The sequence below is a fragment of the Salvelinus sp. IW2-2015 genome, linkage group LG11 (genome assembly GCF_002910315.2).
Source record: "Salvelinus sp. IW2-2015 linkage group LG11, ASM291031v2, whole genome shotgun sequence".
Taxonomy (NCBI): domain Eukaryota; kingdom Metazoa; phylum Chordata; class Actinopteri; order Salmoniformes; family Salmonidae; genus Salvelinus; species Salvelinus sp. IW2-2015.
The window spans coordinates 49,508,355-49,523,657 of record NC_036851.1 but is presented as its reverse complement, the minus strand read 5'-3'; the positions used below and the strand labels follow the sequence as shown (position 1 = coordinate 49,523,657).

Genomic DNA, 15,303 nt, shown 5'->3' with positions numbered 1-15,303 from the left:
TTTTTCCAAGCGAGTCAATATCAATGCGGGACTGTATCTACTCAGATGGGCTGCTTTGTCCCCCTCTCTGGGACAGCCCTCTCTGGGACAGCCCTCTCTGGGACAGCCCTTTCTGGGACAGCCCTCTCTGGGACAGCCCTTTCTGGGACAGCCCTCTCTGGGACAGCCCACTGGGAGTGTAGCCGTCCATTTAATTTCCTCCTTTATGTGCCTCAACAAGTGGTTGGAATGATAGGTAGCCTTGTACGCCGACGGGGTGGCAAGATGGGTGTCATGAGTGGTACTCACTCTCTCTCCAGGAGGTCCGAGAGGTCCAGCAGCGCCGGGCTCTCCTCTGGGTCCCCTCTTCCCCTCCTCTCCTGCAGGGCCAAGGGCTCCTTGGGGACCCGCGGGTCCCTACACAAACACAACAGGATGTTAGTAATCACATGTAATATCCATCATCCAAAAATAGATTTCGATTTAGAAATAGATTTCACTAAGAAGGGAGAAAAACTGTTCAAGTATATGCTGGTTTTAAGTTCTGTTGTGTTATCATTTGCTTCCAGAAAGTATTTACAATGACGCAGACATCTTACTTAACTAATGATAAAGCAACATAACTTCACCTAACATCAGCAGACATCTTACTTAACTCATGATAACACAACAGAACTTCACCTAACATCAGCAGACATCTTAACGAAAAGTTGTCTCTCAATCTTTGGGGCGTTTCTCATTTTTTATAATGAATGCTGAGGATAAATATGCATTCTTTACTTTATTTTAGAAACTACCATAACATGTTTAAAATTATGTTGCTTGCCTGGTCCTTAGTAGGTCTAATGTTAGATTGTTGAGAGGTAACAAACCAAGAGGGCCCCCTTGTGGCTTAGTTGCAAACTCCGTTACAATCTGGAAGCAATCTGGGATGCTCTGCATTCTGTCTATGAGTTTCATGGGGCATTATAAACTCTTGGACATTATCCAGTATTTTGAGGGATTACTTAGCTATCAGAGACTGAAAGAGAGAGAGGAGGAAGAGAGAAAGAGAGAGAGAGAGAGAGAGCCTTGACTACGTACAGACTCAGTGAGCATAACCTTGCTATTGAGAAATGCCGCCGTAGGCAGACCTGGCTCTCAAGAGAAGAAAGGCTATGTGCACACTGCCCACAAAATGAGGTGGAAACTGAGCTGCACTTCCTAACCTCCTGCCAAATGTAGTACCATATTTGAGACATATTTCCCTCAGATTACACAACAAATCCATATCTATATCTACAGTGTGCAATCACAGCARCAAGATGTGTGACCTGTTGCCACAAGAAAATGGCAACCAGTGAAGAACAAACACCATTGTAAATAAAACCCATATTTATGTTTATTTATGTTCCCTTTCGTACTTTAACTATTTGCACATCATTACAACTTATAATATGACATTTGAAATGTCTTTATTCTTTTGGAACTTCTGTGAGCGTAATATTTACTGTTCACTTTTTATTGTTTATTTAATAATACTCACAATCTCTCCCTTGGGTCCAGCCTCACCCTTGAAACCTGGGATACCGGGGTCACCCTAGAGAGAAAGACAAAAAAGACACGGGTCATTATTACAGACCTTCAACATTCTTAAGTCTTTTGACAATGAAGTCAGATTACAACCATTTCCTCCATTGGAGTTGTATATTACTAGCCTTTGAAATGCAAACTGAATCACGCTACATTACAATATATTATTATATTACAGATACGTCGTATCATCCCTGACATTCAGTATACATTACAACAGTTTAGACGTACAGATGTTCCCTTTGGTCCGAGAGGCCCAGTGGCTCCCTGGGGTCCTGGAGGGCCACGGGGTCCGGGGAAGCCAGGCGCACCAGCTATACCAGGAGCACCCTATAGTAGAGCGACAGATAGGACATTGGTCAATATCAATCACGTACCAATCAATCATCACGCTGAAATGATCATGTGTGATAGTGGAAGGGAACACTAAGCATTCAATCAACACCGTGATACTGAGATCTGAAAAGAAGAAGTAGTGATATGTTTACTGTAGCTTGTACATCAATGAGGGAAAACATCTACAACTTTATCTAAGGAGGTTTCTGGACATAGATCTATGTCTTCAATGTAAAGTGAGTTAGAGGGTGGAGCAGGTGGGAGAGGTCCTGAAGCTAGAGACACGCCTGGACATCCTGCACCAAGCACCAACTGCAGTCTGCTTGACTATTATGTAAGGGATAGGTGTGTGTGTGTGTGTGTGTGTGTGTGTGTGTGTGTGTGTGTGTGTGTGTGTGTGTGTGTGTGTTGTGTGATGTGGTGTGTGTGTGTGTGGTGTTGTGTGTGTTGTGTGCCTGTGTGTGTGTGTGTGTGTGTGTGTGTGTCTGGCCACAGGTCTGGTCTACTCAGCCATAACTAACTCAAAGCAACATATATCACACCTGACTGATTCTCATCTAAATGATTTTAATGGCTTCTTGATTGTGTTTCAGGGAAAGTTAAGACTAAGAGGTTTTCCTAACCACATCACCTGACCAGATAAATAGAACAACTCCTGGTTAGGGCACACGAAAAAGGAAATGGAAAAACTACTGACTCACAGTAATGGAGATGAGATCCACAATCTTTTTCTTTCAGGGTCAAAGGTGGGTTTCATAATGTGGGAGTGACTAAATATTTGTATTTATTTAACTTGGCAAGTCAGTTAAGAACAAATTKTTATTTACAATGACGGCCTAACCCGGCCAAAACCTAAACCGGACAACGCTAGGCCAATTGTGCGCCGCCCTATGGGACTCCCAATCACGGCTGGATGTGCTACAGCTTGGATTCAAACCAGGGACTGTAGTGACACACTGAGATGCAGTGCCTTAGACCACTGCTCCACTCAGGAGCTATTTCTCTTTAGTTTTCAGACTGAACTAGTGGACTAGGCTAGTCACAAGCATTTACATTTAGTTTGGAAAGAATCTCTGTAACACTTTACTTTTAGCCTGCAGGTGCATTATAATGCTTTATAACTTGTAATAGTAATATATGAGACTTTATAATGTCTTAKAATAAGGCTTACATTTTGTAGATTTCATATAGTGTATGAAAACTCAAGGCCATCTCTGGTTATCTCTGTAGATATCCTAGTGGTTTAGATATGACCTCCATTCGTCTTCCATATTCCAGCTAGAAGCACTGACAGATGCCACACATTATTCAACTCTAATAAAAACGTACTTCAGGCATAACATTTTATTAGACTTAATTGGAGATGACCCTCAAACCCTGCCCGTACTGTGGACATGGACTGTCTTTAGTTACGCTGATAGAGGTCTGTAGGCATAGTGGGAGAACAGCAGTGTAGGACTATACGATACAGAGACAGAGGACAGAGGAAGGGAGGGAGACAGGAGATGAGGAGAGGTTGTCTGGTATACTCACAGCTGATCCTTTAGCTCCACCAATACCATCAGTTCCAGGGTTACCCTGTAGGGAAGAACAGACTAGTTAGAATGATCATTACATCCTTGTATATAGCCATTTTTTTCATAAGCCTATGACAAGGACACAGAGTGTTTCCTGTTCAAGTCACATTATCAGGGAAAAATGCAGGCCCCTAGTCATATGACTTGGACCACTGACACAGAGGGGACACTGTTTTTCTGGACACTGTCATACTGGGACACTGTTTTACGGGACACTGTTTTGTGGGGACACGGATTTCTTGGGACACTCACAGAAGCGCCGGCGGGTCCGGGAGATCCGGGGGTTCCTGACTCTCCACGTGATCCCTGGGCGCCCTCAGGTCCACGAGCACCGGTGGGGCCAGCTTCTCCCTGGAGAGAGACAATCAAACAAACAATCAATCAATCAATGAATTCAATCGATCAATCAAGCAATCGATCAATAATCTATTGAAGTGTACTGTTGTAATAATTATCGTAAAGAGCCTAAAAATACAGAAACTATGTGCAAACTAAACTAGGTGCAGATTTGGTTGAGATGGTTAAGCATTTATTGTCAAATAAACACCTCCATAAAAATTAAAGTGTTGAAATCTTGTTAAATAAAGTTACACGTGTTTATTCTTAATTGAATTTAGTAAAAGCCCAAATAGGTAAATATGAATATTAAGAATGTATAAAGTCCAACTACTTTTACTGGAAGAGAAATTAAATGAAGAATAAAATATTGTCAGCATTTGGAGAGAAAAAATTAGAAACCCTACTTATGACTCAATTAAATGAACCTTAGCTTTCAAATAACAGTAATTTAATAACGGGCAGTAGCCAGATCCAAGTGTATAATGGTTTCCAGGTCTACTGGTCTAATAAAATAGAATGAGGAGAGTTATCCTGACTCACTCAAGTATTATTGTCAAACAAGGCTATACCCCCTTACTACAGACCACAGCCAATCATTGCACTGCATAGTGAGGTCATAGCCTTTGTGAAACTGGGTGAATGAAATTCCTAACTGTCGTTGCTATGGTGTTCTATACAACATGACATGATACATACTGTATGTGTTTATAAGGGTGGTGGAGAGGTCGGCTCTTTCCCTCCCTGATATGCTAGTGTACATAGGCTGCATATGGGGACACATGGAAACATGTAATACGCCTTTCCTTTATACATTTTTTWTTTTTTTTAACCTTTATTTAACCAGGTAGGCTAGTTGAGAACAAGTTCTCATTTACAACTGCGACCTGGCAGTTCATGTATATAGCCTACTGTGTATAGTTGAGTCATTAAAACAAATACACATATTAGAAATAGATAGATTTGGGTCTCTTGAATGTTAAGGTTCAGGGTTTGGCCTTGTGTTTTAGGCTATTATCCTGCTGATAGGTGAATTTGTCTTCCAGTATCTGTTGGAAAGCAGACTAAACCAGGATTTCCTCTAGGATTTTGCCTGTGCGTATCTTTATTCCGTTTATTTTTATCCTAAAAACGTTCTAGTCCTTGCCGATGACAAGCATACCCATAACAAGACGCAGTAGTACTCAGAGATGTGTTGTGCTGGATTTGCCCCAAATATAATGCAAACATAATGAAGACAAAAAGTTAGTTTCTTTGCAACATTCTTTGCAGTATTACTTTAGTGCAGGGGTATTCAAATCTTACCCTACGAGGTCCGGGTATTCAACTCTTACCCTACGAGGTCCGGGTATTCAACTCTTACCCTACGAGGTCCGGGTATTCAACTCTTACCTACGAGTCCGGTTATTCAACTTTGAACCCTACGAGGTCCGGGTATTCAACTCTTACCCTACGAGTCCGGCTATTCAACTCTTACCCTACGAGGTCCGTAGTATTCAACTCTTACCCTACGAGGTCCGGGTATTCAACTCTTACCCTACGAGGTCCGGGTACTCAACTCTTACCCTACGAGGTCCGGGTATTCAACTCTTACCCTACGAGGTCCGGTATTCAACTCTTACCCTACGAGGTCCGGGTATTCAACTCTTACCCTACGAGTCCGGTACTCAACTCTTACCCTACGAGGGGTATTCACTCTTAACCCTACGAGGTCCGGGTATTCAACTCTTACCCTACGAGTCCGGGTATTCAACTCTACCCTACGAGGTCCGGTATTCAACTCTTACCCACGGGCGGTTATTCAACTCTTACCCGACGATCCGGGTACTCAACTCTTACCCTACGAGGTCCGGAGCCTGCTGGTTTTCTGTTCTACCTGATAATTAATTAAACACACCTGGTGTGCCAGGGGATAATCAGTCCCTGATTAGAGGAGAACAATTTAAAAATGCAGGGAACTGCTTCAAGTCCAGAGTAGTTTGAGACTTTAGTGTGTTTTGATCCATGCTCAGGTTTCTCCTATCACAGCCATTAAACTGTGTAACTGTTTAAAAATGACTAATTCACCATGCTCAAAGGGATATTCAGTGTTGCTTTTTTTTTTACCAATATACCAATCTGTGCCCTTCTTTGCAGGCATTGGAAAACCTCCCTGGTCTTTGTGGTTGGAAATGTTCTTGAAATTCACTACTCGACTGAGGACCGTACAGATAATTCTATGTGTGGGGTCCCAGAACAGTGTGTCTGAAGCTGAATCTTTAAAAGATGTTCCGTGACTGGGAGACTGAGAGGAACAACAGAGGAAAGTGAAACCAGCAGTAAAGCACGGGGCTTCCACACACACACACACACACACACACACACACAACCCACACACACACCACACACAACACACACACACACACACACACCACACCACACACACACACAGACACACACACACACACACACACCACACACACACAACACACACACACACACACACACACACACACACAGTCTGGCCTGTCGCCTCACCGTTCTTAAGGAATCAGTCCTTAGCAAGTGAGAGAAGAAATAAAACAAACCACCTCCCAACCCCCCTCTCTCAGATGGAGGAAAATAGGTTTTAGTTTCAGAGGACTTTTCTAACGCTGCCTTCTCCGGTTTGACCTCTTTCACCCTTTCTTCAGCTTACGTTTAAAAAAAAATAAGATATTTCTGAACTGAACTCCACCATTTTCTCTCTAGAACCTTTTACACGAACAGTACACAATGTACAGTAGCATCTTAGTTTGTACCCATCCTTATACTCTAAAATAATGTATTTGTACAATAATCCTTCATTGACATACCCCTGGGTTAATATGACTAAGTCACAAAACCGGAACTTCCAGACACAGAGATAAAAGGACAGTGACATACCTTAGAACCTGGAGAGCCGGGGAAGCCTGGAGCACCAGATGGACCAACTGGCCCTACAGAGAGAGAAAGAGAGAGGAGAGAGTGGAGGGAGGGAGGAGGAAGGGGGGCAGAGGAAAGAGGGCAAAGAAAGGAATGAGTCAACAAACACTACTGCCACAGTGAGGGCATTCAGGTGTATTGCAGCCACACTTAGATTTCTGCTGAAATACAGTATATAGTGAAATAAATAATGAATAAAACTACATTGCAATAATACTTACAGGAGGACCAGCAGGCCGGGCAGACCGTCATTACCACGAGCACCCTAGACAGGAGAAAGACAAGATACTGTCACCACACATCAGAGAACCAGCTCCATAAGCATATTGTCAAGTACTGATCACAGAATGACACTACATTATTCTTCAGAGACAGAAAGTCTAACAGTTCTAGATGAGTTCAGACATGGTTCTAGTATGAGTTCTAGACATGTTCTAGTATGAGTCTAGACATGGTTCTTGTATATGTATATTATGAGTTCTAGACATGTTCTAGTATGAGTTCTAGTATGAGTTCTAGCATGTCTAGTATGAGTTCTAGACAGGTTCTAGTATGATTCTAGTATGAGTTCTAGACATGTTCTAGTATGAGTTCTAGACATGGTTCTAGTATGAGTTCTAGACATGGTTCTAGTATGAGTTCTAGACATGGTTCGAGTATGAGTTCTAGTATGAGTTCTAGACATGTTCTAGTATGAGTTCTAATGAGTCTAGACATGGTTCTCGTATGAGTTCTAGACATGGTTCTAGTATGAGTTCTAGACATGGTTCTCAGTATGAGTTCTAGTATGATTCTAGACATGGTTCTAGTATGAGTTCTAACATGGTTCTAGTATGAGTTCTAGACATGTTCTAGTATGAGTTCTGACATGGTTCTAATATGATTCTAGTATGAGTTCTAGACATGGTTCTAGTATGAGTTCTAGACATGTTCTAGTATGTGTTCTAGTATGAGTTCTAGACATGGTTCTAGTATGAGTTCAAGACAGGGAGTTCTAGTATGAGTTCTACATGGTTCTAGAATGAGTTGTAGTATGAGTTCAAGACAGGGCACTGTAATGAGTGGCCAGGGAAAAGTACTTACAGCAGCTCCAGAGGGACCGGGCGACCTCTCTCACCGGGCAGACCACGTGGTCCCTTTATAGAGGGAGAGAGAACGAGGTGCAGAGGTTACAATCACAAACAGTCAACAGTATCACATATAGATTCCATAGCCTATGTCATAGATATTCAATGTGTGGCAGATCTATTTCACAGTATTCTACTCTACTACATCCACTACATATGATGTCACATTGTAATGTGATTCTGACAGGTATCAGTTAGTTCTGACAGGTATCAGTTATCTGACAGGTATCAGTTATCTGAACAGGTATCAGTTATCTGACAGGAGATTCATTATGACAGGATTCAGTTTTCTGACAGGTATCAGTGATCTGACAGGTATCAGTTATCTGACAGTATTCAGTTATCTGACAGGATCAGTTTATCTGACAGTATCAGTTATCTGACAGGATTCAGTTTTCTGACAGGTATCAGTTGTCTGACAGGTATCAGTTATCTGACAGGTATCAGTTATCTGACAGGTATCAGTTATCTGACAGGTATCAGTTATCCATCTGTGCTCACCATGGGTCCGGGAGCGCCATTCTCACCGGGCGCACCAGACTCTCCCTAGAACAGAGAAGAGTCATTTAATTAGTAGGAGGAGACGTAGAGAAAAGGAGGAGGGGTTTGTGTTTTAGAGGTGGTCACAATGTTAGGTAAACAGGCATCACAACATGACAGACAAAAAAGGCAAAGAAGGATATCAGTGAGATTAGAATGACTTGAGAGAGATAGAGGATGCTGATGTTGAGTCTTTCCTACCTTAGAACCAGCAGCTCCACCCTCTCCCTTGAGTCCATCAAGACCTGGATAACCCTGGAAATAAGAGATACAGACAATATCATGAGTACAGGACTGGGAATCAAGTCTTTACTGTCACATTGACTGGGCAATGCAGTTGCTCACAGCAGTATAACAATGACAAACATACACGTTCACTAAAAGCAGGTAAACAGGAAAGAACACATTTGAAGATGACATATTATATATTGTCACTACTATGACGTCACTTACTCTATGCCCTTTGATTCCAGGCAGACCAGGAGTTCCTGGGAAYCCACGAGCTCCCTGTTGTAGAGAAGAGAAAAAAAGAGAAAGAGGAGAGATATGAGAGAATGGAATGGTTATTCAGTTCTTCTCCAGATCTGCTTTCCTGCTCTGGTCTAGTCTGGTTTGGAGCCATATTATGGTCAAGGGGCAGAAGGCCAGAGGGCCAGAGAGACAGATGACATGAGGGAAGATTTAGTAGAGACAGCTCTTCCTCTTCTGTCTGACTGAATCATCTTGGAGAGCCTTCTAACTGGTCTGTATCTGACTGAATCATCTTAGAGAGTCTTCTAACTGGTCTGTATCTGACTGAATCATCTTAGAGAGTCTTCTAACTGGACTGTATCTGACTGAATCATCTTGGAGAGTCTTCTAACTGGACTGTATCTGACTGAATCATCTTAGAGAGTCTTCTAACTGGACTGTATCTGACTGAATCATCTTAGAGAGTCTTCTAACTGGACGTATACTTCTCTTGTCTGCTTGAATGGTCATCAAATCAAATCAAATCAAATTGTATTAGTCACATGCACCGAATACAACAGGTGAAATGCTTACTTAGAGTCCCTAAACAACAATGCAGTTTAAATGATGTACAGCTGTAATAACTAAGTCAGCATGAATAGGAAGTGAGATAAATTGAGCGTAGATAAATGAACAGATAAATGAACATATAAATGAATAGATAGTGAAGAGATAATGAAACTATACCTGAGGACCAGAAGGTCCACGATCACCACCTTTGCCGGGTTTGCCAGCGTCACCCTTTAGCAGAGAGAAAGAGACAGAGAGGAAGAGACATAGAGGAAGGGACATAGAGGAAGGGACAGAGAGAAAGAGACAGAGAGAAAGAGACAGAGAGGATGAGACAGAGAGGATGAGACAGAGAGAAAGAGACAGAGAGGATGAGACAGAGAGGAAGAGACAGAGAGGAAGAGAGAGAGGGGAGGGAGAAGAGGGCTATTAGATCAGTTAGTTGTCTGTGATGTAAATAAAATTAAAATTAAAAACATTACATGTATAGTAAAAACGAAATATAGATCAATAAAATAWTTTTTTTTTTGTTGATCATTCACAATTTATTGTTACGATAATATTTTTTTACAAGCCACACTCTTGAAAAATACATTTCAGATTGAAATTCAATTAGCAAACAGTGCCTCCTGATGGTCACTGATAAATTACTAGTGGGCCAGTCAGCTGCCACCCAGTGGCTGAATGGCGGAACTGCAGTTTCAATATTTATTTTTCACTTGTTTCAATCAAATAAAATCAAATGTTATGGTCACATACACATGGTTAGCAGATGTTAATGGGAGTGTAGCGAATTGCTTGTGCTTCTAGTTCCAACAGTGCAGTAATATCTAACAAGTAATCTAACAATTCCCAACAACTACCTAATACACACAAATCTATATTGGTGAATGAGAATATGTACATATAAATATATGGATGAGCGATGGCCAAGCGACATTGGCAAGGTGCAGTAGATGGTATAAAATACAGTATACACGTGATAAGAGTAATGTAAGATATATAAACATTATTAAATAGTTTCTAATCATCTCTATCATATGATGATAGTGGGAATGATATACAGTACAGACAGACCACTGGGGATGATATACAGTACAGACAGACTACTGGGTACAGACCACTGGGTACACTGGGGAGAACCACTGGGGAGAAACCACTGGGGAGAAACCACTGGGGAGAGACCACTGGGGAGAGACCACTGGGGAGAGACCACTGGGGAGAAACCACTGGGGAGACCACTGGGGAGAACCACGGGAGAAACCACTGGGGAGAGACCACTGGGGAGAGACCACTGGGGAGAGACCACTGGGGAGAAACCACTGGGGAGAGACCACTGGGGAGAGACCACTGGGGAGAAACCACTAGGTACAGACCACGGGGACAGACCACTGGGAGAAACCACTAGGTACAGACCACGGGGAGAAACCACTGGGGAGAAACCACTGGGAGAAACCACAGGGTAGAAACCACTGAGTACAGACCACTAGGGAGAAACCACTGAGTACAGACCACTGGGAGAAAACCACTGGGGACAGACCACTGGGGAGAAACCACTGGGAGAAACCACTGGGTAGAAACCACTGGGGAGAAACCACTGGGTACAGACCACAGGGAGAAACCACTGGGGAGAAACCACTGAGTAGAAACCACTGGGGAGAACCACTGGGGAAAAACCACTGGGAGAAACCACTGGGGAGAAACCACTGGAAACCACTGGGGAGAAACCACTGGGTACAGACCACTGGGGAGAAACCACTAGGTACAGACCACTGAGTATAGACCACTGGGGAGAAACCACTAGGTACAGACCACTGAGTACAGACCACTAGGGAGAAACCACTGAGTACAGACCACTAGGGAGAAACCACTAGGTACAGACCACTGAGTACAGACCACTAGGGAGAAACCACTAGGTACAGACCACTGAGTACAGACCACTAGGGAGAAACCACTGAGTACAGACCACTAGGGAGAAACCACTGAGTACAGACCACTATGGAGAAACCACTGAGTACAGACCACTAGGGAGAAACCACTGAGTACAGACCACTAGGAGAAACCACTGAGTACAGACCACTGGGAGAGACCACTGGGACAGACCACTGGGTAGAAACCACTGGGAGAGGACCACTGGGTAGAAACCACTGGGGAAAACCACTGGGAGAGACCACTGGGTACAGACCACTGGGGAGAAACCACTGGGGAGAAACCACTGGGGAGAGACCACTGGGTAGAAACCACTGGGGAGAGACCACTGGGGACAGACCACTGGGTAGAAAACCACTGAGTACAGACCACTAGGGAGAAACCACTGAGTACAGACCACTAGGGAGAAACCACTGAGTACAGACCACTAGGGAGAAACCACTGAGTACAGACCACTAGGAGAAACCACTGAGTACAGACCACTAGGGAGAAACCACTGAGTACAGACCACTAGGGAGAAACCACTGAGTCAGACCACTAGGAGAAACCACTGAGTACAGACCACTAGGGAGAAACCACTGAGTACAGACTACTGGGGAGAAACCACTAGGTACAACCACTGGGGAAACCACTGGGGACAAACCACTGGGGACAGACCACTGGGGAGAAACCACTAGGTACAGACCACTGGGGACAGACCACTAGTACAGTTCGATTATAATATTCATATTATGACCATTTATCATCATGATCAAATGATAGAGTTTGTACATGTGGCTGTTAGAGGTGTGACAATATTGGTGTGGGAGTAGTGTAGACGGGCACAATATGGGCAATAGTGATTGGCTCACACATGAACTTTACATGAGGGGTGATTGGCCAGATGGACTGTAGACAAACCAATGGGGTAGGTGACTGTGAGGAACAGCATGATGAGGGCCAGGAGATTTACCTGACCCTGTAACATCATCACCAAGAAAAACTCCTGGCCCTAGTTATGAGGACATTTCTATGTGAGGGGAATTTTCACTTCATTGTATTTTTGATTGCTTTTTATTGGTGTAAACGTACTGTAACATTCTACCAATCGACAACAGTCAGTGTGGATGGGTGGAGGGGAGATCAATGGAAACAGTATGGATGGGTGGAGGGGAGATCAATGGAAACAGTATGGATGGCTGGAGGGGAGATCAATGGAAACAGTGTGGATGGGTGGAGGGGAGATCAATGGAAACAGTATGGATGGGTGGAGGGGAGATCAATGGAAACAGAATGGATGGATGGGAGGGAGATCAATGGAAACAGTATGGATGATGGGAGGGAGATCAATGAAACAGTATGGATGGGTAGGGGAGATCAATGGAAACAGTATGGGATGGATGGGGGGAGATCAATGGAAACAGTATGGATGGGTGGAGGGGAGATCAATGGAAACAGTATGGATGGGTGGAGGGGAGATCAATGGAAACAGTATGGATGGGTGGGGGAGATCAATGGAAACAGTATGGATGTGTGGAGGGAGATCAATGGAAACAGTATGGATGGCTGGAGGGGAATCAATGGAAACAGTATGGATGGGTGGAGGGGAGATCAATGGAAACAGTATGGATGGGTGGAGGGGAGATCAATGGAAACAGTATGGATGGGGGGGGAGATCAATGGAACAGTATGGATGGTGGGGAGATCAATGGAAACAGTATGGATGGGTGGGGGAGATCAATGGAAACAGTGTGGATGGATGGGAGGAGATCAATGGAAACAGAATGGATGGGTGGGGAGCAATGGAAACAGTGTGTGTCATGTCATTTTGGCTCTGCTTTCTTTGACACTTGTGTTAGTCTCCTGCATCAGACACATCCTCAATAGCCTGCGGAGGTTACAGGTGTGTGTGTGTGTGATAGTGAAAGTGGCAGTAGTTCTACTTACGTCATCTCCCGGTTACCAGAGGGTCCAGGTGGACCACGGGGACCCAACGGGCCCTGTCAAGAGAGAACAGAGACAGTTAGTCAGATAGACAGACCATGAGGCCCTGTCAGGAGAGAAGAGAGAAGACAGTTAGTCAGATAGACAGACCATGAGGCCCTGTCAGAAGAGAAGAGAGAAGACAGTTAGTCAGATAGACAGAACATGAGGCCCTGTCAGGAGAGAAGAGAGAAGACAGTTAGTCAGATAGACAGAACATGAGGCCCTGTCAGGAGAGAAGAGAGAAGACAGTTAGTCAGATAGACAGACATGAGGCCCTGTCAGAAGAGAAGAGAGAAGACAGTTAGTCAGATAGACAGTCCATGAGGCCCTGTCAGAAGAGAAAGAGAGAGAAGACAGTCAGATAGATAGACCATGAGGCCCTGTCAGGAGGGAAGAGAACAGAGAAGACAGTTAGTCAGATAGACAGACTATGAGGCCCTGTCAGGAGGGAAGAGAACAGAGAAGACAGTCAGATAGATAGACCATGAGGCCCTGTCAGGAGGGAGAGAGAACAGAGAAGACAGTTAGTCAGATAGACAGACTATGAGCCCTGTCAGGAGGGAAGAGAACAGAGAAGACAGTCAGATAGACAGACCATGAGGCTCTGTCAGGAGGACCTAAACCAATAGAGGACAGCACTGTAGAGGTCATACACGTTATACACCACAGTGACAGGGTAGACGGAGTGTGTGTGTGCGTAAACGTGTGCGTGTGTGTGTCTCTGTGTGTGTGTGTGTTTGTGTGTGTGTGTCGTAAAGGCATTTCCCTCTCTAATTAACAAGCACCCCTGGCTGAGAACGTCCTCATGAAAGCCACTCTCAGGTAACTCTGCGTCTTCCTTTCATGTGGTCGGTCTAGTTTCATCATAGCGCTTGATGGTTTTTGCTACTGCACTTGAAGAAACGTTCAAAGTTCTGGAAATGTTCCAGATTGACTGACCTTCATGTCTTAAAGTAATGATGGACTGAAAAGAAACAGAAGCGTGAACCTATATATCCTGGTGGATGATGACTAGCTTACATGACAGACCATGTCAACAATGTCAATAGCAACACTTTACTGGGGTGAAGTCCTCCCCTGCTAAACTGTCACTCTGAGAGCTGTCTACTGACAGGTGATATGAAACTAATGGCAGGTAACTGTCAGGTATGTTTATTTGTCTGTCTGTATGCCTGATATGATTCTCAATGTCTAGTTAGACTGTCTGTATGTCTGTTCGTCAGCTGCAGGCCAAATGCCAAAAACCTCCTTCATCCATTTGTGTGTGTGTGTGTGTGTGTGTGTGAACTGAACAGATTAAATATGACGATGAACAAAAACACAAGGGTTTTAGTGTTTTTTGGTTTTGGTTTTCTGGTCATTCCTATGTTGAAGTCCTTACATGTGTTCTATCACCGTTTTCTTTGCTTATTTGAGCTGTTCTTGCCATAATATGGACTTTTACCAAATAGGGCTATCTTCTGTATACCACCCCTACCTTGTCACAACACAACTGATTGGCTCAAACGCATTACGAAGGAAAGAAATTCCACAAATTAACATTTAACAAGGCACACTTGTTAATTGAAACGCATTCCAGGTGACTACCTCATGAAGCTGGTTGAGAGAATGCCAAGCGTGTACAAAGCTGTCATCAAGGCAAAGGGTGGTTACTTTGAAGAATCTGAAATATCATGTTTTTTGAACTGTTTAACACTCTTTTGTTYACTACATGATTCCATATGTGTTATTTCATAGTTTTGATGTCTTCACTATTATTCTACATTGTAGAAAATAGTAAAAAATAAAGAAAAACCCTGGAATGAGTAGCTGTGTCCAAACTTTCGACTGGTACTGTACTGTATATATAAAAAATAATTGTCCACAGATAATGTTAATTATGATTTGGATTATAGAAAATGTTTGTTTTATTGATACATACAAGCTGACAGATAGACAGGGTAGTGAGCTTCCTGCCACACTAATATGAATCATGACGG

General features: G+C 43.4%; 1 pseudogene; it reads right to left on the bottom strand.

The window, feature by feature from the left end:
* LOC111970766 (collagen alpha-1(II) chain-like) overlaps positions 1 to 15,303 on the bottom strand; it is a 72,477-nt pseudogene that overhangs the window by 39,427 nt on the left and 17,747 nt on the right.